At 39.8% G+C, this 24,405-nt stretch overlaps 1 protein-coding gene across 3 annotated transcripts in view; it reads right to left on the bottom strand.

Moving 5' to 3' along the window:
• Positions 1-24,405, bottom strand: part of NEMP2 (nuclear envelope integral membrane protein 2) — a 299,564-nt gene that overhangs the window by 182,376 nt on the left and 92,783 nt on the right. For 2 of the 3 annotated variants that reach the window (XM_032480175.1, XM_032480176.1), the window contains exons 3-4: positions 15,574-16,601; positions 11,718-11,796 (exon numbers count right to left, since the gene is read on the bottom strand). The exons of the other annotated variant lie outside the window; for it this stretch is intronic. The gene's annotated coding sequence lies outside the window, so the exon portion shown is untranslated. The remainder of the gene's footprint in view (positions 1-11,717; positions 11,797-15,573; positions 16,602-24,405) is intronic. 3 annotated transcript variants of the gene reach the window in all.

Genomic DNA, 24,405 nt, shown 5'->3' with positions numbered 1-24,405 from the left:
TGAGGTGTGTACGCTCCTTTCTCGAGAATCCTGCTTCCTGCTCTCAGGACTATGTGCTTCATTTCCCCTTTGTGATCTCCCTGCCTCTAATCAAAAGACTTTTTCAGTTGTGCTATGAGCAAAGCTAGGAAATATTAACTTCATTTGTGACCAGAGTGCAAACAGGTCATCTTTCTCAAGGGAAAGGTGAATTTCATGAGCAGTACAAGGTCCTGGTAGTTTAGCTGCCCCTTCAGCCAGAGATTCTCCAGAGGGAATCAGTCATATTTTTATTAAAGAAAACAGCATATTCAGATAGGCCCTAACTTTTGTTGTTATTATTGGATGGTTGTGTGTTCAAACCACACCTTCTGCGATCCTATATGATTAGAAAGATATTTCAAATTCTGGGCTGGGCTGCGGGCAGGTTGAGGCAAAATATTTTTCCACTAGTGATGACAGATTCAACTTATTATGCAGAACTTTAAGTGGCAGTGACCTTAAGTATATCAAGTCCTTGGCTTTCTCCTGCTGTCACAACAGACTCTTGAGCAATCCAAGCAGAAAAACAGGAGTACAAGAAATACATAAAGGGGGTGGTGGATGGTGGCATAAAAATAACTATAGAAAGGTTTTCAGGAAATGTGGCCACATGCATTTTAGCATCAAGCATAAACTTAAGAATATGATACGATATAAGACTAAGAAAGAAAGCATATTGCAAAAGAACATTTATATAATTTTGGATTAAATAAGATCAGAGAAAGCCCAGGAAGACAGAAAATTGCTCTTGTACAATAAATCTTTGGGCTAGTATTCTGGAATACTTTCCCCACATAATTTTGATATGATTACATTAAGATTTCAATCAACTAGAAAAACCTCCAATAAAATCTGAAGTTGTAATTAAAAAAAAAAAAAGATGACAATCAACTGAGACCTTTCTATTTACAAATTGTCTCCCTTCTTCTGCAAATAAGCCTTACTGGAACTCACTACATCGAAAGTCATTAAACACATACAGATACCGCAATGACTCCAGAAAGGCAAGCTGAGCGTCATTAATTGCCGTTTCACACACATCCCCCACACCCCACACAACAGGTCAAAGATGAGCTGAGGTTCATATGCTGGCTCTGAGTATAATGCTTCATATGCAACCATCAGCCCACTACTAGGAAAGGACAGTTTGGGGTTTAAAGCAAAATGCACTTCTCCCTGGGGAAATTTTATTTCAATGAAAGTCAAAATAAATGGGGCAGAAAGGATATATATATAACTAATTGCTTTCTTCTTCTCAGACATGCTAGCATATTCTATGCGCCTACCCAGGTTCTCCAGGTGTAAGCCTTTGCCTTGGATGCTACTTGTATGGCTCCAGGGGAGGTAGAGGTAAAGACAAAGGGGAGAAAAGCCCTGATACCCTCTAACAGTCACTCCGGGGCATTATGAAGCAGACGCAGAGCATGAGGCTGCAGTTTGAGTCTGCTGTGTTGTGGCATTTTTGCATAGCAGAGCTTGCTTGCACATAAGCAAATGTGCATTGAGTTGTGCAGGTAATTAATATATGTGTATTTGCCTTTTCTGCAAGTATTTGAAGAATTTAAGAGTGAAATATAACTCACTATTTTCTCCAGTAGTTGACATTTCTGGAAATGCTACACATATCTTGGAATGCAACTAGTCAGCTGATACAGAAAGAGTCTAAAAAGGAAGTGATTTTTATATCTCACTAGAGTTTTAGTGTCTATTTTAAGATCTTTTATTCTGTTGATTTTAGATCAAATAAGGAATGAAGAAAGCACCTCATTTTTTCAATAGCTGGTGAGGCAAGAGAAGGGACATAACAAGATTTATAAGTTTTTTCCTAATTCTAGGGAAATAATAGTATTTGATATTTGTAATTCAGGCTCACTAGATAAATGAGTTAAACATACTCTTTACAGGTGGTAATTTTCTAACAGGATGCAATGCTGCTAATGATACCAAGTAAGAAAACATCAAAGAGACGTGTAGATTGTAACTAAGAGATGAGATTTCAACTAAGAGGGATCAGTGATACAGGAATGATTTTTAACGCCGAGGTAAATTTTGAAGGAGGAGCCTCAGTCAGATAATCAGGACTTGCCAGTGGGTTTTAAGGGACCACTCAGTAGATCTGTAAGCCATTTACTGCTACTACCTTTTTTTCTTTGTCCACTGTCTATCCTCTGTGCCCTCTCTCCATGCTTTAGGAAAAGACAGGACAACCTGGAGTGACACATTTTCAAACACTCCTCATGGACCTAGACTGAACCCAACCTGCATTGTCTCCTTTCCCAGGGGCTGTCAGGGCCTTTCAGAATAGATTCCTCTTCACATAAAATTCAATATACTAATCTAGATTCAGTCAGGAAAGCAGAAATCACGGTAGGTATTTCAAATATGAGGGATTTAAGAGAAAGTATTGGAAGGGCTGCAAAAGGAGGAAGGAGTGATACACAGAGACTTGAAAGCTCTTGATCCTTCTAGGTTGGCCCACATGAGCCAATTTCTGTCACTGGGCAGCTATGGATGCTGCCACCTCAGGGACTGGAATTGTCACAGTTGTCCCTCCACAGCTAGGGCTGTAATCAGCAAAGAGACTCTGCTGCTGCCTGGCTGATGGAGTCTGTCGCTGACCTGCCCCTCTGCTGCTAGGGTAGCTGCTGTTGAATTTAGAAGTAGAACACTTCTTCCTTCCTCCAACCTTCTGATCTTTCCCAGTGCCTGCCATTGGCAGGTACTAACAGGAAGCCACTGGCAAGGAGTCTGAGAAATGTAATTTCCAGACCTCCAGACCCAAGCAACACAGAGCAGTTTATAAGTATAAAACTGGGGAGATTTTTTAGGTCATAGCATATATTGAAATTGGGATAAACTGGAGGAGATTTGGGTACCTCTATGTGGGACTTGGTAAAACCACCTAGCACATTTTATTTATGTTATAATTCTAAGAAAGAAGTACAATACAAAGTATAAGAGAAGATATTAGATCTTGAATTCATCTGAAATTTCCAAATAAAATATTTTGACATTTTAATGATAAACTTGAGCCTGTTTCCATAAACATGACTTATTTTATGTTGTGATTTATGTTTGAAATGGCTGCATGTAATTCTTACCAGTGCTTTTCAATGAAGAGCTCTTCTCATTCTTGATAGTTACTATTAATGTGAAACTTCACAAATGGGTGATAGAAAGAGTAAAAACTTTTAAAAATAGCAATTCAAAAATTCACTGCTGTTGAAAACATATTTAAAGACTAATAGCTCTTCTTTTTCTTCCTTGACAAATATAATGTTGACATTTCTTGTGATAATACGAATGGTTTTGAATTCTATCAAAAATTTTCAAATCCACTTAATGTGTTCCTATAATGCATTCATTGTAGTGTAGTTACCCTGCAGCTAGCTTAGATGTCCCTAAAAACACACACTGGCTGCAAATGGATGGGAACATTGAATAAATATGAAAATAGAGATTTAGGGCTAATGCTGAATCAGGAGCTACACAGGTCAGAAGCTCCCATTTAAGCTCCCCAATCACATCCGTTCTGCAATTTGGGCACCCAGAGCACAAACTTCCCCAGCAGGACCATAGCCTCTTCATTCACGTTGAGCCTGTGTTGGTGTGCTCTAAGTGGCCTGCTGAAGGAGATGCCAGGAGGAAAAGCACCTCCTTGACTGCAATTCTTGTATCTTGACAGAGTGAAAATAAAGGACATTATTCTGCTTGCCACCTACAGGGACCTTGGGGCACACTGTCACACTCCACTCCACTAGGGGATCAGTATCTACCATACAGTAACATCCACTTGGGGCACACACATTGTGCTATTCAAGGCCAGGAAGAACCACATGGTTTTGCTTGCTGAGGGTTTCAAAAGTTTACTTGAGTCTAGTTCTACTTGGAATTTCACTGATTTGTAAAAGCCTACACCTATCCCCAGTATACAGAGAAATACACTGACAAAGGTGCTGAACAGATTTCTGTGTCTTTGTAGCAGAACTTTGCATACAACTTTGAAATATGAATGCTGGGAAACTGCTTTGGTTAGTGAGGCTGCAGCTCTGAGATGGCTCCCCAGTATCTTTCCTCCTGGTATTCACGCCTGTGAGTGTGGGTTGGACCTAGTGATTTGCTTCTAATGAACAGAATCGACCAGTGATGAGATTAGGCACCAAGATTGTGCAACAAAAGGACACTGCTTACATCTTGCTTACCTTCTCTTGGTCTCTCACCTGCTCACTCTGATTGAAGCCAGTTTCCATGCTATGAACTGCTTTATAAGGAGGCCTTCAGGGCAAGGAACTGAGAGCAGTCTCCAGCCAACAGCCAGAGAAAAACTGAGGCTCTTAGTCCCACAGCCTGGAAGAACTGAATCCTGCCAATAATCACGTGTGTGAGTTTGGAAGCAGATCTTCCCCATCTGAACCTTAAAATGACTATCGTTTATTACTTTGCATCCCCAATCAACACCTTGATTGTAGCTCTGTAGGAAACCCTGAGCCGGGGGACCTTAGCTAAGCTGTACCCAGATTACTAACCAGAAAAATAATGAGATAATATTTGCTGCTTTAAGTTGCTAAGTTTTGAGCTAATCTGTTCCTCAGCAATAGATAACTAATACCATCATTTATCTTCAGTGGGCAGAATGAAATTCATAAAGAATTTTGATAGCCTTTCACAGTATACCAGGAGCTCACTAATTGTACAAATAATGAGATCATTCAAAGAATGCCAACTTTTGAAAGTTAGGAAAGAAATCAGCCATAACTCTTACTGAGTCATGCTTCTTCTGCTTCCTTCAAAGATTTAGGATTGTGTTTGATAATTCATAAATATAAATGCCTTGCAATAGATTTGGTGACAGATAACCAAACAAACGCAGTGTTTAAAAATACACAGAAACTTCACATTGGTTCACTGCAAAAAAGATAGCTGGATTTTATATCAGAATATTCTCTAATTGAAAAGGAGCTAATAATTTTAAAATACAGTTTAAGGCATTTGCTTAAACTTGCTTAAATCAAAACAAAAGAAATAAATTTATTATTAAAACTCTGGAAAATACAGAAGAGCCCAAAAAAGAAAATTAAAATTTCCAACTATCCCACATCCTAGAGATAATCACTACTAAGATTTTGGTGTGTATTTCCAGTTATTTTTTTTTCCTGTATATGTGTGTGTGTGTGTATGTGTATGAATGAAACATCTTTGTAACACATATAATATACATTTATAACACTTTTTTTGAAAATAGGATTATACTGCATATTTTGTTTTGGAAGCTGATTTATGTCACTTAATATGAAATGTGTTATTAAATGTTTTTCTCCAAATTTCTATGACTACATAATATTCCACTGTATAAATGGACTATGATTTATTTAACTGCTTCTATTGTTATAGTCCATTCATTTTTGTATATTATGAAAGTGAGAAAGAGACTATGTAGTTCTTTTTTTCCTTATTGCTCATGGGTCAAAAATAAATAGAGGGATGACTAAGTTGTAGTTAGCTGTGAGAATTAACAAAAGTGTTCCATGACAGAGACTGCTTTTTACTCACTATCCCTCGCTATATTCTCTTTCTCCTTCCCATAACCCTGATTTTACTGGAGTAGCAATGATCCCAGCTTGAAAAAACAAGACAAAACAAAACCCCTTGATCTCCCATATAGTCGGAGTGCTGTGATCCAGTTCTAGGCAATGAGAAATCAGCAGTGTGACTGGGAGGAACACCTAGGAGAGCACATTTTGCGGGGGAAGGGCAAAATCAGTTGGTAGGTGGACTTTTTCTCTTTGCTTTTCCCCTTGTTCCTGGTTGAAAATGGTGAGGACCTGATGACTAGAGCTCTGGCAACCATCTCAAGAGCATAAAGATGAGGGTCTTATGTAAGGACAGCATGAAAGCCATTTCTCATATGATGATCAGCCCAGTGCCTAAGCGTATGGAATAGAATGGAGAACAGAATCATTCTCACTCTATAAACTGTTCTTCCCTCTTTCATGTATAGCTAAATCTGCATAAGTTAAATGTACCTATACCCGCTTTGTATTTATATCTGTCTTAATCTTTCTGACACTTCAGAAAGTCAACAGTTTCTACTGTATACCTGCATAACCAAAGACTTCTTTAAAAGTGTTAAAAATCCCCAAAGGCCAATGGTAATTTGTATGGTGGACCTATGAGTTAAGGGTGCCTTTTTGTTTTGTATTTTTGGATTTCTTTCTTTCTTTTTTTTTTTTTTTTTTTTTTTGCATTTTATGTAGTATGTGTGCTTATGTGTACTGGGTAATGAAAGATAGGAGGAGGGGAGAGGGGTAGCCTCACCAGTGGCCCTAGCATCCCTGAACCCCTTAACTATCAGCTTAGATCCACTGAGTTTGACAGGTTAGTTCAACAGTGGTAACCTAATTTAGCCATTAGCTAGATTGCCCAGGTACATGCTGACCCCAAGGGTAACTGTAGGAGGTACAGAAAGTTATTTGAGCATAAGATGACTGTTTAGGTGGGGCAAGAATAGTTCTTGAAGCATGAGACTGTGCAGAAAGATGACCCAGTCTTGGGCCAAAATTGGGATAGAGCCATGAAAATTTAGAACTCAAAGCCATCATTGAGAGGGTGCCTCCAACCTAGAGCTAAGTAAACTTTACCTGGAATCAAGGAATATAAAAATGTTTATAGGTTTTAGTTTTCCCCTTTCCAAATTGAAAATAGTTTTTCTAGGTCTCATGGAGAAATGTAAAGTCTTAGAACTTACATTATGCAATTCATTGAATTGAAAAACGTCAGTGAGAAACACTGCTTCTTAGCCACTATAATCTTAATATATGGGCATATTTATGAAGAAGCTCAATACAGGAAGATTTATAATTTTTCATCTTGAAATCATATTTCAGGCTGTATTGCAAAGGTAGGTGATGGTTCCTGGATCAGAACTGATTATCATTGATCATCACCATTTTACAAGTGGGAAAACTGAGGATGAGAAAGGTATAGAGATGTACCTGCAGACACAGTGCTGAGGATGTCTCTAGGACTGGAAGCCACGTTTCTTGACTCCCAATTCAAGGCTTCCCTGAACCATTTCAGGAACTTTACTCAAAACCATTTCTTGATTTTATCAACTTTTGTTGTCGGAAGAGGCTGAGAATTTTTTAAATCATCAGTTCAACAGTCCTCTCAATTTATCTCTGTCCTTTCACATCTTACTATAAGCAGACTGTATCTTTAACACTTTGCTTGGAAAGCTTCTTAGCTAGATCATCAAGTTCATTAAGCATATTCTCTGCTTTCCACATAACTGAAGACAACAGAGTGGCTAAGATTTCTGCCACCAAATAACAGGTTCTCCCTTCCTCCAGCGTTCCTCACTTCCCTCTGAGTCTTCACCACTGCATTCTCAAAGTTCAGATTTCTAGTAACAGTCTATTCAAAGCAATTTAGGTTTTCTCTAATAGGCTTCTCAAAATCCTTCTAGCCTCCACCCACTGCTTGGCTCCAAAGTCACTCCCACACTGTTAGGCATGTGTTGTGGCAGCATACCACGCTCAGCACAGGGTTCAGTCAGAGAGGAAGAACCACTCGGATGCATATATGGATGCATGTATATATAAACAGGGATTTGATCTTCCTGAGTTGTGGATGCTGGGTAAGCAGTCTCTCAAGCCTGTTGTCTTCACACTGAACCTGGACCTTGTAGCCTAACCGTCAGGCAGAGTCTGGAAGGGATAATGGAGATCAACAACAAGCCAAAACCCAAAAGCATGAGGTTTGAACCCCATGAAGACAGACAAACTCCTGCCAGTTCTTATTGCCTCTAACCTTGGTTGTGTGAATATCCTGCAGAAGCCGAGGCTCACTGTCACAGAAATAAACCCTCACACCTGGCCCAGGAATCAGCTGCTGAAGGAGCAGCCAAGGGAAGACAGAGCAGCTGCTGCCTCACACCAGCGAAGTGAGTCAGCAGTTCAGCAGCCAGGTGTGAGAGCTACAAAATGGCTGCAGTGCCCTAGATCGCCCACACAAATCTTCCTGTGGCCTGCCCTAAATGGAAACATACAGAAAAGGGAATTTTGGGGAAAGTAGCTCAGACTGGTTAAATTGACTAATTCTAAGTTACCAGAATCCATTGTATCTGCAGTCCAGCCAGGGAGAAGGAGGAAGGAAAAGAAAAAAAAGCTCGCTTTCCTCCACTTAAAGACACTGCATCAAAGGGCTACCTGGCTCCAATGGGCTAAAACCTAGTCAGGGAGGTGGGAAATGTAGTCTTCACTCCAGGTCATGGGCCAAGGCATTCTGTTCCTGGGGAAGGAAGAAGGATGAATACAGAAGACAACACAACTCACAGTTTTGGCCACAACACATTTGGCTCTGCCTAGAATGTCTTTTCTTCCTCCTCTGCTTGGCAAACCCTCATTCACCCCTGTAGGCTTAGCTCAATTATCATTCTTCCTGCAAAGCCTTCACTCTGTTTTCCCACTGGGTTTTATAAGGCACTCCATCTTGGCACTTTCTCATTTATTCATTCAACAAGTTTTAAGTCCTTCCATATGTCAGGCATTATTCTGGGAACTGGGGATTTAGCAGTGACCAAAACAAAGTCCTTTCCTTTGCAAAGCTTATTGCATCATAATTATTTAGTAACCTTTTTCCTCTAGCACTGCCTCAAATTAAGAAGATTAAGATTCATGGATAACTTCAAGCATTTTTATTCCCAAATAAATGTATAAATTTGTTATCCAGAAGTAAAGTTAAATAATTGGGTAAGGCTTCTAAAGTACTTCATATACTTTCCTATTAATCACAAAGGTATTATTTGTAATTTATAAATCCTGTCTCTTTTAGGAAGTCATGGACCTTGAAAGGTCCTTGGAGATTATGTAATTAAGCCACCTCAGTTTAGATGAGAAGTCAGAGTCTTGATCATAAGATTATTTGCTCAGGATTACGTGCCAAGTTAGTGTCAGAGCCAGAAGTAGAATCCAAGAATACTGATTCTTGTATATATGCCCTTGATGTATTACAATTTTGTGAAAAAAATCGCAGTAAATATACTTCCATTATGTTTATAAAAAGCAGTTTTTCCAAAAATTATAGCATCAAAATTTAGGTAAAATAAACTGCTAGAAGAATAGGGGTATTTGGGGTGACCGTGTGACAGTATTAAGGACATTTTTTAGTTCCAATATGTAGGAAAAAAGATAGAAATAATTTGAAAATAAACATATTAGAGAATGGTAATATACAGAGTTGTATATGTAAAATGTCAGGTTACATTTAAGGGTGACGGATGACACTTTACATCCAGGTCTATGCAGCCCTTTCCTAAAATTTCATGGACTCTATTAGAGATCTGCTTTATGTTAATTTAAGATCTGTAACAGTGTACACACATACGCACACACACTTAAAAACAGAAAAGCAGGGTTTTAATTGAAAATTGATATAAAAAAGCCATTATGCACAGTTTTGAGCAGCCACTGAATTCTAACACATACCCTTGCTCTTTGAACCTCTGCTCCCACACACCAACAGATGCAGTCTAATACACCCCCCACCACATTCACACCTACACTTTCAGTCACTCACCCGCCCCTCACACACAGTTCTGACACGTTTGTTCCACCTTCTTCATCTACGGGAGATAGCGTGAAGGAGAAATGAAAGTCAAGAGCGCAGATGCAAAACGTGTAAATGTGTGCACTACACAAAGCCTGTGGGAAAAAAGCTTTCAGTGAAATGAACTCTAATTTATTTCAGAAAAAATCAATTTCAGTAGAATCAGTGAAAATATAACTAGCTCCTCCAGACCAAATTCATGAGACTACATGGGAAGACTGTGAAATCCAATCCATTTTTTATAACAATGTATCTGAACAAATACAGTAAACTGATGATTTCCTGAGGAAACAGTACTGCTAAATTAGCTCTAATAGTCTTAAGAAGAAGAAAATAATTTTTGATGGTTCAGGAAGACTCTAAATTTAATGCATTAGGGGTTTTGCCCTGGAGCCTGAAGTCTTTCTGATTCTTTATTATGTTCAGATTTAGGAGGATACAATTAGGTCAAGTATCAGATTTTAAAGCACACAAAAATGGAAAATCAGCAATGCTATTGCTAAAAATACACAAGCCAGGAACTGTGGCAAATCGAAAATTATCAAGTTAAGATGTTTTCATGTCTCTCTCAAAGTGGTGGCCATTGACTGTATATTACTATTGCTGACAAAGCATCTTGTATTTTATATGTCAAATTTTTGTTTGTCAAGAATCTTAAAGGTTCTGAAAATCAATAAAATTATGAAAAACAGGATAGAAAGGTACACATTTCCTCCACTAATGAGCAGAAATAGCTCACCTTCGGCACAGGCTTAGACTCTAGGAAATGAAAGGAATTCTTTTCAGTACAAGTGGCAGAAAACCTGACCCAAACTGGCTTAAAAGGAAGTACATTGTCTCCTATAACTGGAAAGGCCCAAGTGTAGGTTCCAGGCTTCAAGCAAAGCCAAGTTCAAGCTAAGTAATTCATTCACCAGTGCACGGTTGCTCTCCATCCTTTAACTCTGCCTTCTGTGTGGCTGCATGTTTCACACAGTGGTGCTGCAGTCCTACCATCTTCGTGGGTTCAAGACCAGAAAGCGAGAGCAAGTCAGCTTCCCCAGGAACTCAGAGTTAATGACTTGAATCTTGTGGCCATACCTGAGCCAATCACTGTGGCTAAGAGAATGTGATGTACCGACTGGCTTAGGCCTAAGAAGTATGTTTTGCATCTGAGTGAGAACAAAGATGTAGTCTTAGTCAGCCGAATTAGCAATTGATATAGGAAAGATTTTGGTTGGTTCAGTGAGATCATTCTGTGCACACCCCCTCTGAGCCATACATTGCATACATGCCTATGTGCGCACACACACACACACATAATTACACTTATCTAGGTTTCAGTCTTTCCTTATTATTTCTAATATTCTCTTTCCAGCTATCTTAGATTTTTCTGTGCTTAGCATTAGGAAATAATCTCTCAGGAGATCATCCTTTTTTTCCTATTGGTGGCCTGATCCATTTAACTCCTCCCTCCCCCCTTATGCTTTATTTCCTAAACCTTTTGAAATCTTTATCATTCTTGTTACCATAAAATTCTAGCCTCTATTTCTAATAATTATATTGCCAGCAGCCTACTTAGCATCCCAGCATTTACTGCAGACTTATTAGATATGACGGGGTTAGAGGGGGCAGGGCTGAAGCCTGACTCAGCACTAAGTGATGTCAGGCAAAGGAGCCACCCTGGAGGTGCTCACAGTCTCACTGTCACATTCCTGAGGCCCTTATGTCCTCTGGAGGTGATGGTAGGGAGAATAGCTCCAGAAAAGTCTGAGGGAACACAGCAGGTAGGTAGAAAGTTGGAAGAGGGGAAAGAAGTGGTAAGTTATCCCATTTATGAGGACATTACTCAGTTCAAATCCTTTGATGCCCATTCAGGCTGGGGCTGGGAATGGAGAAGAGCAGTCAGGAGAACAGAAGGAACAGATAAGTTCCTACAGCCAAAGACTGTATTCCTGTCTTGTTCTTAGGCTGGAGGGAAAAAGGGTCAAAGATGGTGGACCCAGTTCTGAGGCTGCTGGGAGAGGGAATAGAGAGAGCTCAGTAGGTGTGGATGACTTTGAGGATCCAGTCTGTGTACTGAGAAACCTTGGTGTAGTAGCCAACATTACCTCTCAGAATACACCCTTCTGGCCAGGATAAGATCCCTTGGAGCTGATTTTCACACAGGATTGGGGCAGCAGCTATTTCCTGTTAGAAAGAAGGGAGATGGGTTGGGCAGATTAGGCAAAACAAAGATGACCAAATACCAAGTCCCCATCTGAGGGGCCCAGAATAGAAAGATTTAGGTGATAAGGGTTGGGAGAAGTGTCTGGTGGCCATTTGGGCCCATCCTATCACTCACCCTAGTCTACATCATAGGAAGCTGTAGAGAAATGAGAACACTCTGAGCTGTTTCCACCCTGACATCTAAGTTCATTCATGATTGGAAGGAAGACACATTCCTTCCTGGACCCCATTTACCTTGATCTCTTCTTGGATGTAGACAGGAAATTAGACTGGGTTGAGGAGATATGTGGGCCCCAAAACAGTGTCCCAGGGAAAACTTAGTAGAGGCTGAGGGAAAAGAGTTACCTCACATGAGTGTATGCTCTCCAGAGATGATCCCGCACAGAACATGTTCCCTGTGATTTTAACAGGCACTTTTCTTACAGGGGGATCTTGGCAATATTCATAAGGGAACCAGGAGACAGTCTGGTTTAGCTCAACATCATTTTCTACATCTGAGCACATACACATACACAGTGGGAGAGAGAGACGGCAGGGAGAGAGAGAGAGAGGCTCTGTTTTTCTTTGATCCTTCACATACCTACCTTCCTTTCGTCTCTCCTTCCCTCCCTCTTTCCTGTAATTAAACTATTATTCAGTGAAAGAAAAAAACCACAACGAAAAGGAAACAGGGAAGAAGAAAACAAATAATGAAATAAGAAAAACCAACATCTGGTTCCAGTGTCATAAACTGCATGCCTTGGGCTTGTATGTACATGTTTTTACTTGTGAATGCATGCCTGTAAGTCAGCACCAGCAGGACTATCCTCCAACCCTTTCCTTACCCAGACACCCTTTCACCCTCATTTCAGTAGTGAATGGGTCAAGAATACTGGATTCCAGAGACCTCTCTCCATAAATAGCCAGGTTACCCCTAGGTATATCTTGTCACCAGTTTGGGCCTCAATTTCCACATGAATAAAATATATAAGTTCTCAGGACTCTAACAGCTCTCTTGATCTACAATAATAGTTATATGATAATCCTTATTGAGTGGGTACTCAAGAGCACTATGGGTCTGTCTTGAGGGTCACTCACTGGAATTCTTTCATGACCAGCCCCAGCCAAAGACATTGCACTTGTCCAATTTTCTGTCAACTGTGGTATTGGGCAGAATCATCAGCTTCACCCAATCACTGAGTTTTAGGGGATGTATCAGCTTGATGAGCATGAGGTCATGTTCAGCAGAATCCCAGGTGAAATTTGGATGTTGGATTGTAAGCGTGGGTCTTAAGTGCTCCATCTTGTTTTGGGAACTTCTTTTTGAAGTAGCAATGTCAGTCTCGAGAAATGTGGAATAGGCCATGAAGGATTAGCAGAAGAAGGAGATACTATTCTATTGTTCATCTTGCATCCTTTCTTCCCCCTAACTTGCTTTGTAACTTTGCACGAGTTCCTCCTAAACTTGCCAAGATCTCCATCTCCTTCTCTGGCAAATGAGAAATTTCCAGTGCTGTTCCATAACTCTTTGATCTGTATCACATTGTATACAGTCTTTTATTCCCTATTGGTTTGTCCTCTGGTCCTCGGCTCCCTCAGTTCCCTCCATCTACATCATCCTATCCAGGAATCTAACTATAACCACCTGGATATATTTCCTGCTTCCTTCCAACCACTTCTCAGGTTTGAAAGTCCCTTGTGCAAGTCTCTTCAGGGCTGAGCCTCCGTGGCCCCTGAGTAATCCCAGTGACTAAGGGGGGACACCTCTCCCTCCAGGACCTCCATCACTCACGGTAGAAAGCAGTGGGCTGTGGTGAGAATCCATTATTTGTGGATGAGGGTCCCCAGACAAGTCTCATTTTCTGAGTTCAGGAAAACCAAAATGGTTGGTACAGTTTTGATGTTCATCTGGTTGAATTGCTGGACTGATTTTACCCGTGCTGGTGCTAGTGTTATGGTTATTGTTGTTACTGCTTACAGATAGGGGAAAGGAAGGCAGAATCTTAGAGACAGGGGCAGACATTCCAGAGGATGGAAATCTGAGATGTTTTACATGGTCAATGTGTTATTGGTATTTAAGGTACTACTGAACTATTTCAGGATCCTTCTCTTAATTTCCCTTTAGACTTCCCTCTGTATTTGTGTCCTCCCTATTACTTACTCCTCCTCTCTCTTCCTTTCTTCCTTTTGATTCTTCTTTCCTTTCTTCAAGCTTCCTTCCTAGCTATACAGCAAAATCACTTTTTTTTTTGGTCCAACATCCACCATTTATTGTGTAAAGTCTCATTATCGTAGTCTGAATCTTCTCTTGTGCCCATGGAGCCAGAAGAAAAAAAAATCAGTGAACTCTAGTTATCTTCATTGTTCTAGGAAACTATCAATCACTGGGGTCCTGAATTCTTACGTTTCTAACTGATAATATCCTCACCCATCTTATCTAGACCCATTTCCTACACTTTCCTCCAATACAACATTTTCAAAATTTTAAGTCAAAATAGGAACCTGCACTCACTAGTCACTGCCAGAACAGTGATGACTAGAAACAGGCTGTTCATATCTGCTGTCTCTTCCAATGAGAAGACCTGGGAAGGGAGTGAACTACCAACCAGCCTGATGATCTGGAAGCTTTACAGAAGAGAAATTACAAGGAGGAGTGAGGAGGTTCAAGGGAGCATGGTGTTCTGAACTAAGGGAGGATGGCTTCAGAGTGCCTGCCCTCCCTTTGCAGTCTGGGAAATTTATCCAAGGTGAGACGGCTGACTCCCAGAGACATGTACTATAAGCCAAGGACTTTGCTCTCCTTTATTAGCAAAGAGAAATCTCAACTGGCCAATCTTGTCTGCCTTAATCTACTGTCTCCAGTTATACTTCAGCTCCCTGGTTCCCTTTGGTTTATTCACCTGTTCTCACAATGTGGCTGATCTCTACCTCTTTGTGACATTTACCAGCCCTTAATCTTAAAAATAAACTCCCTCCTCTATGAACTATAGACCCCCTCCTCACCTAACACACTGAGCCCTCCCCCATGTCACATTGACCTTTGTCATGTGAGGACCCTAGCCTTCATGTTACACTGTTCCCATCCCATGACATCCTCCCCTACCCCCCAGATACCACTGACCTCTTCCTGAAAATTTGCAGAGCCAGTTAGAGACAGACAGGGTATGCTTTACAGATCGCCCTAGAGAAATGGACTCTTATAGGTCCATCCACATGCCTCTTCCCTAGGCCTGCTTGTTCGCAGTTTTCTGATCTTTCCCCTCTAAACCCCAAAGTAAGCAACCACATTAATCATCAGTGATATGAGTCCTGTGTATTTTATTTCAGGCCACTTTTCTTTCCACACAAAGTAGATAACTAGATGTACCACAAATCTCTTCTACTGAGTTTCCCTTCACTGCTGTCTTCTAGGGCCATGTTTGAACAGGGTTATAAGGTAGCAGTCTATTTCTGACTTTACCACATACCAAGCTGATCCATCTGTGTACCAAGCACGGGTTTTCTTTTCCAAGAGCTGGTCATAAGGGAACCTTCCTTTCCCTCCCCGACTCCCATCCCAAAACAACTGTACGTGTGTGCTCAGGAAGGGGCAACAGTGCCATAGTGGTGGATGGCACAGGACTCTGAGCCCCCTACTTATGCACCTTACTTGTCCTCTGGCCCTGCTCAGGACCAATCCTAGATGGAACGCTTCTGTCTTACTGGACTGCTGCTGGGGCTCACATGACTTTATGACTTAGCAGATCTGACAGAACTCACCTTGTGACGAACAGTTCTGGCTTCATGGTTACTGGATATCCCAAGATCAGGTGTTCTGTCTCTGCCAGGGCACAGTAGCACAGCTGAATGGTCTCTGCTGCAGATGATAGAACATTGTTCCAGAACTCTACAGTCTATGTGGTGATCCTCTTACTGGGGCTTGCTGAAAACGCCACAAAATTTCTTTTCTTACCACAGATATGTCTAATAGCACAGGTCTGCTACGCAGCATGGGCCAAGTGTCAGGGCTGCTTGTGGCATAGCCCGAGACTTCTTCAGAGCCTTGTCCTGCTCTGGACCCCACTCAAAGCTGGTAGACTTCCATGTCACTCAGAAATGGTTCAATGCAGTATTTCCAAGTGTTGAACATGCTGACCACAGAACCCCAAATGCCCACTGGGCACTAATGCTTCTTAGTTCTGGGATGTCTGGCATGTTCCAGTCCACTAAGCACTGATGTGGAGAACCTCCGAGTTTTCTTTCTTTTACCCTCTAGAGCACAAGTGTCTTGCCAAGGTCTCGAACATTCTTGCCGCTGCTTAATCATCTGTTCTGATTAACTTGATGTGATAGTTATCTGCTGCTCTGTTTGAAATTACTCCCAAACATAGCAGCTTAAAACAGTAAATCCTTATTATCTCACAGTTTCTGTAGGTCAGGAATTCAGCAGTGGCATAACTGAGGGATTGTGGCTCAAGGTCTCCCGTGAGGTTACAGGCAAGATGCTATCCAGGGCTGCAGTCACCTGAAGGCTTGACTGGGCTAGGACATCTGCTTTTATGAGAGCTCACTTAAATGGCCTTTGGCAGGAGGCCTCAGTTCCCTTCCACTTGAATCTCTCCGCAGGGCTACTTCAGCATCCTTATCACATGGTACGTGACCCCCCTCACAGCAAGTGATCCGAGAGAGCGAGGAATGAAGCTGTAATGGCTCAAAAGTCACACACCATCACTTCTGCAATATTCTATTTGTTAGAAGCAAGTCACTAAGCCCAGTTCACACTCAACGTGAGAGAAATTAAGCTCTACCTATTGAAGGAAGAAATATCAAATAATTTGTGGGCATACTTGAAAACCACCACATATGATATCACCAATGTCGTGGATCACTGCGATGATATGCAGAATGTCCAGGCCGTCCAGTTTCCTTTGGGTTATATCATTTCAGGAGATGAAAGAATTAAACCCTGGTCAAGACTACAAATGTCCGTGTTATTCACATGCATCTGTTCCCTTTCCTTGATAGGAATGTAAACGAATGCATTTGCTAATCAACACACGGTACCATATTACATCTGGCATAGCAACAGCAATGTGGGAGACTATTTGGTTAAATTTATTATTGCCCAGGATCAGAAATTTTTGTCAGAGCCAAACTGGTGAATTAAATGGAAATAAATGAGGATTATCACCCTACATTCTTTAAGTCTTGAAAGGTAGCACTAATCTCTGCATTTACCCTCAGGATGTGATACTGTTTTTAATTTACCATCTTGCTGAGGGAGCAAATGTTTCAGATATTCCACTTGGTCTTCCCCACTAATACAGATATAATCCCACAGTACAAGGGATCAGCGTGGAGGTTACCAAGTATGTACATTCCAATTACACACTGGGGACCCAGAGAAATGACCTTTTCCTATATAGTGTTTTCTCCATAGCGTTAATCACTATCTAACCCAACATACACTATACTTACTCATTTTATTTATTGTCTGTCTTCCCTATGGATACGATTTTTGCAAGGGCAGACATTTTGTTTTACTTTTTTAAACTGATTTATTTCCAATGCCTACGTAGTGCCTAACACGTCACAGAAACTTTATAGTTCTGGCATGTAGCAGGCATTCAGTAAATATTTATTGACTGAAAGAGTAAGTAGTGCCTGACTCTCAATATAAGTTTATTATTATTATTTTTATAATTGCCTCTAAGATTTTTCCATCTCTTCTGGCAAGTATGAGTTCAAGTGTGAAGCATTCACTCTGTAGCAAATAAGGGAAAGGTTTCCACAAGAGGATCAGAGATGACCATTGGCCCCTCAAGTGTCCCAAGGAACAGTATATGTGTTGATGATGGGTTGAGAGGTGAAAGGCAGACCATGAGGGACACCAAGGTTCTCAGTACGTTCTATATCTCTCTCCTCACCTAAGTGTGTGTTGAAGTATAAATATTTAATCTCCCACATTTTCCAGTGGTAATTATTGTTTTTGAGCCTCTTAGGATGGAATTGTTTGTTTTTGAAACATTGAATTAGTCATAAAATATTTAAATACTTTCAGGCTTCCTTTTGAAAAATTGAAGGATCTGGCTATTGGCATTTTTCTGGTGCTTAGAAGTATATAGTCATTTCAGATGGAGCATGTCTTTTTTATCACAGTCCTCACCACTCCTTACTGTCTCTTTCACGCTAAGGCTAAGTGACAGTTGTCATTCATCAGTGTATGAATAGGAGCATTTTTCTTAAAGTAAAGTAAGGAAGAAAATGATACAATTTTTATATCCAAGTCCATATAATAACTGGGAAGAATGAAATGTAGACAGACCCTGGTCAAGACTGTAAATGTCCATGTTATTCACATGCATCTGTTCCCTTTCCTTGATAGTAATGTAAATGAATGCATTGCTAATCGTTGAAATTTCAAGAAAAATGGGAAGAGTGTTTTTGGAAGGTAAGAGAACATAAAGATCATTCCTAAGCATTTAATATGTAACATGCACAAAGTATGACTGGATACATAAAGTGCAATTCAAGATATAGGGAGCCTGAGTTTGCAATCCTCCCTGATCCAATAAAGAGGAATAAATAGTATATTCTACTTAATTTGTAAGCTACCTATTTCTCTTTTAAAAAAATCTATCATTCATATTATTATGCACTACAATTTTAGTTTCTTTTTTTCATGTTGATATCTTTCCTCCAAGATACATATTGTCCCACTTCAACTCCCAAATTTTGCCCTTGGGGAGTGGAAATAGAGAGGGACTCATTGCTAGCTCACATGCTTAGTAACTGTTGCTTCCTTATTTACAAAGAGAAAAGCTTTGCGATTCTAGTTCAGAAAAGAATTAAAATTTCAGCTAAGGACCCTTATTTTCTTCAATTTCTATATGGAGAAAGAGTGATTCATTCTTTCAGTTGCTTTTAGTTGATGGTTTTAGGATCCAATAACTGTAATTACAACAGTAAGAGTAAAATTTCATGACAGTAATTCAAATTCTGGATGTTCTTAGCTAGTAAATACACATGATGACTAGAAAAATGTAACACTATCAGATTTCCAGATATCTTTTAAAAAGCCAAACACAAATCCATCACAATCCTGGTATTGAGCTAAGTATACATGGAGTCAGGTTATGGCGCACGGCTGTCAAACTCTTATAAGGAAACAAGCGTGTTCTTATATTTATCTGAATATGCCTTTCTCTTTCTACCACCTTTTGCATCTTCATTAAAGCCAATTATAAAAATAAGGCAGTTATTGAGCTCAGTATTTACTGATAACCAAGCAGGAAGCTTTTGGGTGTGAACCAGACTAAGGATGACTCATTAGAAGCCAAATGTTTGTATGGAAAGCTCCCCCTAAAATGGCACAAAAGCAAATGTTTACACACATGTTAAAAAGCATTGTGGAACTCTTGGGAGGAGGGGTTAAAATACTGCCACCCATTCTTAATTATATCATTTTGATAAAACATTGCTTTGCTACCACAGAGGCCGGACCAGGCCTTTCAGAAACAGGGTTGTTATCATTGGTAGGACTGTCCGGACTCACAGAACTTCTTATTTTGAAATATGACTCTGTTTTAATAACCTCAACCCAGTCTGTATTTTGAATACGTTGAAAATTTATGTGCTACTTGTGAAGAGTTTAAGTTCCCTATAGATAGGTGTCTCAATTGTAATCTACACAAATATCGGTCATAAGAAGAGTGGTTAAAAATGAAAATTTGTTTCTCGCTGAGCAAACATTTACCTCAAATGGTGTAAGCAAATATTTAAATTCTGCACCATGATGTTGACTATTGTTTTAAATGCCTTTTTTTTTACCCCTCAAGCTAACAAACAAAAACACCCAGTTGTTTTCATTCTGACATATTTTTGGCACACATCAGTTTCCTGCTCAGGCTTACCAGGCCCTAAAGCCCATGACTCAGGTGATTTGGGGCACCTGGGAAATCAGCTCCTGTTAGAAGCTATTGCTGAAGATAAGGTGATGATAGTGGTGGAAGGTTGGAGTTTCACTATCCTGTCCTGATTCGAAAAGGAACCAGGGGGTCAGAAGGTAATCAGGCTCTCCTGCTAAAGTAAGCTGCCTGCTCTTTTCCGATGACCCTTACTAGGGTTCCAAGCTCTGCTGATATATTTTAAAAAGGACATTGAGCCAGCCAGGCATTGATGACTGAACTCACTGAACTAAGCAGCATCCCTTTTTTAGAATTTTGTCTTGTATCCAAGGAAACAATGGAAAGTACTTAGGACAGTGGCTGTAGAGAGATGCAAATACAAAGGCTAATATCAAGGAGAGGTAAATCATCTTGATCTCCATAATTGGGGCTGGTGTTATCTGTTTCTGGAACAAAAACATCCTGACCAGATGAATGTATGGTATGGACTGTGATTAGAGATAGAGCTGCTTCCTTTAGCTCAGATCATAAGAAAACTAGATAAATAAATTTCCTAGATTTCTGGAGCTTCCCCTATTAAGTACCAAAATGTTAAAGAAAAAAAAAAAAACAGAAAATGGAACGGTCTCTGTGCAGAATGATTGAAGAGAGAGGATCAGGTAAGTGAAATTTTTACTTTTCTGTTTATGCTCTTTTATAAGGAATGAATTTTTAAATAACAAATATATATTATTTTTATTTTTAAAAATTCAGTTGAAACTATTTCTTTATAAATAAATGGGTTATATATTTCTGACCTCTTAAACTGAGCCAAATTAAGTTTTCTTTTGATGACTCATTATCGTCACACAACTCAATTTTCTATGCCACAAAACAATGATACCCTTAAGTAGTCCTAGAGTTTATTGAATGGTTCATTCCTACACTAAACGTCCTCAGAGTTTTAATTTACTCCTCGCAAATTTTCTGCTGTCTGCTTTGCAATGAGATTGTCAGCTGTCATGTCACACTGATAGACTTCCACCTATCTTTAGCAGCCTCTCATTCAAATTTGTTGTTTTAACTTGATGCTCCTAATCAGCTGACTGATTAGTAAGTCACATACACAGATTTATTAATAGTTTATGTAAAATAAAATTAAATGGGCATAGAGTGAGTGCCTAAGGATCACTTCTTTGAGCAACGTGTATTTTTTAACAGATGCAAAAAAAATGCATTTATTTGGAGGTTTCAGTCTTATCCTTTCTATCTGGATCTCAGCTATGTTTCAGATAGTAAGTGTCACTGGATAAAAGAGTTATATGTAAGTGAAATGATACTCTGCTGTCATTTAATAAATGCATCATTTTTTCCTTCCCTCCTGAAATTGCTCGGTGGTGATACAGATAGATGCATGTATAGGGGAGCAAAATTTGCCACCCCAAAATGTCTCCAGCATCTGGATTATTTCAAGCTGAAAACAATCAAGGCCCAAAAGACTCAGAAAGAAACTGTGACCTCCCCCCTAACTGCCTGAAGAATTTAGATAGAGAGCCCATTGCAGGAATAGAAAGATCACCAGAGGGATCTGCAAAGAATATGGGCTAGGTGTAGTGGGGGAAAATCTTACAGATCAGGGTCTGCTCTGCATGGCCCAGCAAACATTTATTTACCAAACATTTGCTTTACCATCTCCATGTGAAATGCTTTCTTCTCCTTTGAAGTCCCAAACCAGTTCCCTCAATGTCCTCTTTTGTCTTTAGCTGAAGATGATATTTAAGGTGAGAGTTTCAGCCATTTTAGTGAGTTACTCAGTTTCTCTAGGTCTCTTTCATGTATGCATGTTATTATACTTTTGTCTGATTTTCTTCTGTTAATCTGTCAATTAATCTCTCATGTCAATTTAATTCTTAGACCAGTTAGAAGCACCTAGAAGGGTAGAGAAAAACTTCCTCCTCCTGGAAAACATGTGATACTGAATTGGAGTTATTCTCATTTTTCATGGTAATTGAAATGACAGCCCTGGACATGTTGCTGGTTCTAGAATAATATTTTAAATTAGAAATAGTTGCCAGCATTTGGATAACCAAGGATTCATTTATAGTAAATGTTTCCAGATGTGATAAATATATATTTGGTTTTTATCACTGGTTCCTGACACAAAACTTCTAAAACTCTTAGAATTTCCTGAATAGGGTGATAGGAACATGTTTTGTTATTTATAACAAGCTCCTTTCAATCATACCTGAGTTGGATATGCTAATAAGGTAACTCTTAGCGGGCTCTCCTAGATAGCTTCAGGATGAGGGCTGGCTGTGAGGAACCAATCTTGTGATCAGAGAGTTAGAACTTTCAGGCCCACCCCACTGACCCCCAGGGAGAAGAGAAGGGGCTGGAGGTTGGTTTAATCACAAATCTTCGGTGATTTGATCAATCAGGCCCATGTGTGGAATCTCCATAAAACCCCGAAATGATAAGATTCAGAGAGCCTCCTAACTGGTGAACACATTGAGGTGCTGGGAGGGTGGGAGGGAGAGCCCTTTGTCTCCTACCCCCTACACTGTACCTTGTCAATACACCTCTTCCATTTGGCTGTTTCTGAGCTGTGGCCTTTGTAATAAACTGGTAATAGCAAGTAAACTATTTTTGAGTTATGTGAACTGTTCTAACAAATTACGGAACCTGAGGAAGGGATCATGGGAACCTCAAATTTATAGCCTGTCGGTCAGAAGTATAGGTGGTCTAGGACTTGCAATTATTGCCCCAAGTCGGGGCAGTCTTGCGGGAAAGAGCCCTTAACCTGTGGCGGCTGCACTAACTGGTACCTAGTGTCAGAACTGAATTCTGGGACACCTAGTTGATGTCTAGAGAGTTGAAAAAATTGGTTGGTGTGAGGGGAAAAAAACACACACATTTGGTGTCAGAAGTGTTATCAGTAAAAACAGCACACCAGGCTTTTATGATCTCAGTATGCTAGAATATGTAACAGGCTTGCCAAATCCATATGAAAAAAGACATATATGTAGGCTCTAGTCTATTGGGTAGATCAAATAGGACTCACTCAGCTGACTCACAGATACACGGAAATAGATCAAACAAGTAGCATGTGTTTGAAAAGAACACTTTATAGTTAGACAGGGAGTGGGGATTTTTTGACAATCGTTTTGAATGTGAGTCAGAGTGCAGGTTTGCGTGGGTGCATGTGTGGGTGGATACATCTGTGGGTGTCAGGAAGAAACAGCCAGAGATAGATGGCTGCAGTTCTATAGCTAGTAAAATGACTATAATAGTAAAATAAATTTAAAGGCACAGAGCTTCATAGAGCCCTTTAAAATAGTTTTAGACACATGATGTCTACAGACAGGCTTATTTAAAATGCCAATTGCTTCCCACAAAGACTTTAAATTACCCCTCCTTACATAATGCCAGGCAATTTTCATTTACCACTTACTTGCAATTTGGTAATTATCACAATGAAACCCTATCTTATATTCCTGGTAGTCAAAACTTTTTAAAACTGGGAAATTGAGATAATCTGGCTACATTTCTTATCTAGAAATGACCTTCAGCAGTCTGTAGACCAAGAAATGATAGCAAATTACTCGCCATGGAAAAAGGACCTAAATCGGTAATAGGATAAGAAGAATTTTATCTACAGCTATAAGATGATTTCTGATGTTCTTATCTACATATAGTAAGTGGGCAATACAAAAATGTAAAAAGATAGGGAATTGGCAATATGATTACTTACTTGGTTTTACCTGGGAGAGTAATAATGCTGGTGAAGTAACGTCTCTGCATAAAGACTTAATTTAACAACAAATTCACAGATTCTCACTGTTTCGGGCAATTCCATGATTGCGTCCCTGTACCCTGGCAAGTGTGAATTTATGGGTAAGTCCAGAACCCACAAAGCTACTAAGAATATCACTCGATATTAAAGTGAATAATCCCAGAATGACAGAAATGATGGATTCACACACACAGGGTGAGTAGAGTCATTCAACATGCAGCTCCCATATTTGAGCCTTTGGGCTGTGCCTCACTACTGTGCTTGCTTCTAGAATTCCAACCTACATCTGTCGTCAAGGAACTCAGCCCTTGAATTAAACAGTTAAGGAAGCTGATAAGCACTGTTTGTACCAGGTCAATGGAGGAAACAATTATTAATTCTTCATTCACCAACAGTGATTTTTTTTCAAAGTAAATAAATTTTTCTAATTATAAAAATAATATATGCTCATTATAAAAAATTCAGATACAAGAAGAAAGTATCATTCAACGAGTTAAGGACAACTTATTTAAAGCTATAAAACACCGAAAGAGTATAAAGGGTCCCGTACTCATTTCATATTCCCTCTTTGTAAACTCACTTCTCCACTCCTTGCCATGCATCACTTTTCATTATTAACTGGTGGAGAATAAGTGATACAATGTACTTGCCTAGCAGGACAATATGTCTATATACCATTACTGGTTCTCATATACTGTAAGCATAAAATATAATTTATTTCATAAATTACTTTAGGCCTGGAAATATCAAAACTACATCTGCCTCTTATTTGCAGATAGTAAGATCACTCTTACACTCACAAGAAGAGAGCTCTTACCTGCCTCAGCTTTAAAGTCCTGATTCTTTACCTTCAGAGCTAGGAAGTCAAATCCCATGTAACCAGTCCGAGAATGATTAGTGGTGGCTTTGAGACTCCATGAAGCTTAGAACATG

Source organism: Camelus ferus, chromosome 5, assembly GCF_009834535.1.
Source record: "Camelus ferus isolate YT-003-E chromosome 5, BCGSAC_Cfer_1.0, whole genome shotgun sequence".
Taxonomy (NCBI): Eukaryota; Metazoa; Chordata; class Mammalia; order Artiodactyla; family Camelidae; genus Camelus; species Camelus ferus.
The sequence above is the reverse complement of the archived record's forward strand: the minus strand, read 5'-3'. Positions and strand labels throughout refer to the sequence as shown.